This window comes from Bison bison, unplaced genomic scaffold, assembly GCF_000754665.1.
Source record: "Bison bison bison isolate TAMUID 2011002044 unplaced genomic scaffold, Bison_UMD1.0 scf7180017864309, whole genome shotgun sequence".
In the NCBI taxonomy this organism is placed as follows: domain Eukaryota; kingdom Metazoa; phylum Chordata; class Mammalia; order Artiodactyla; family Bovidae; genus Bison; species Bison bison.
The window spans coordinates 7,029,911-7,031,698 of NW_011494881.1; positions in this window are offsets into that span (position 1 = coordinate 7,029,911).

Genomic DNA, 1,788 nt, shown 5'->3' on the forward strand with positions numbered 1-1,788 from the left:
TCGAACCTGGACTGGCGACCTGTCTTTAATAACCAGTGTTCTCGCCCCCCCCAAAGATAGTGTACATCATCTGAAAGATGCTAAAATTCATAGTCAAATTTCAATGTTTTCCTCAGATAACTCCTCAGAATTGACAGGTAAAATGCAGTCTTCTAATAGTAGGTTCACTTGATGAATAAGTGAATAAAAAAAGGAATGTTGCCTTTAGCCTCTTAGTTGCCAAAATCCGGCAAGATTTTTTTGAGATCTTTTTTCTTCCAGTTTTACTGAGACATAACTGACATACAGCACTATATAAATTTAAATTGTACAGCACAATGATTTGACTTACATATGTCATGAAATGACCACAGTAGAGTTTAATACACATCTCATCTATCATCTATCATCATGTTTAATAAACATCTATCATCTCATACAGATACAAAATAAAAGCAAAAAATTCATTTTCCTTGTGATGAGAACTCTTGAATTTACTCTCAACAACTTTCATATTTCACAAACATCAGTGTTATTAATTCCACTGCTTTCTAATACCTATTCAGTTCCCATTAGTCAGAAGTTATATGCATGTTCTCATTTGTCGTTCCGTATAGTGGGGTATTTCTTACTCCTTATCCTAAACTGTTACTTAAATTATATACTTTAATTTTCACAGACTTTTGCCTGATCTCTACCTAATTTCTTTTTTAATTTAATTTTTATATTGCAGTATAGTTGAATTACAATATTACACTTGTTTCAGATATATAGCAAAGTGGTTCAGTTATATAGATACATAAATTTATTATTTTCAGGTTCTTTTCCCATACAGATTATTCATTTTATTATATTTTTAATTGGAGGATAATTACTTTTCAATATTGTGATGATTTCTGCTCTTCAATCAACATGAATCAGCCATAGGTATATGTTTGTCCCCCTCGTCTTAAACCTCCCTCGCACATCCTTCCCCCTCTCTCCCCTCTAGGTTGGCGCAGAGCACTGGCTTTAAACTCCCTGCTTCATACAGCAAATTCCCACTGGTTTTCTACTTTACAGTGGTAATGTACCCATATAGGTTATTAATAGAGTTTCCTGTGCTATGCAGTAGGTCCTTGTTGATTATCTAGTTTATTTTTAAACCTATATATTTATTTATGGCTATACCACATGGCTTGCAGGATCTTAATTCCCAACCAAGGATTGTCCTAGGCCCTCGGCAGGGAGACCTTGAAGTCCTAAGCATGGACCACCAGGAACTTCCCTGGTTATCTATTTTGTATGTAGTAGTGTGTATATGTTAATCCCCAACTCCTAATTTATCCCTCCCCCTAACCTTTCATCTCTGTCAACCACAGCATTTGTTTTTGAAGTCTGTGAGTCTGTTTCTGTTCTGCAAATAGGGTCATTTGTATCTTTTAAGATTCCACCTATAAGTGATAGCATAGTTTTCTTTGTCTGCCTTCACTTAGTATGATAATCTTTCAGATCAGATCAGTTCAGTTGCTCAGTCGTGTCCAACTCTTTGCGACCCCATGAATCGCAGCGCGCCAGGCCTTCCTGTCCATCACCAACTCCCGGAGTTCACCCAGATTCACGTTCATTGAGTCAGTGATGCCATCCAGCCATCTCATCCTCTGTCGTCCCCTTCTCCTCCTGCCCCCAATCCCTCCCAGCATTAGAGTCTTTTCCAATGAGTCAACTCTTTGCATGAGGTGGCTCAAGTACTGGAGTTTCAGCTTTAGCATCGTTCCTTCCAAAGAAATCCCAGGGCTGATCTCCTTTAGAATGGACAGGTTGGATCTC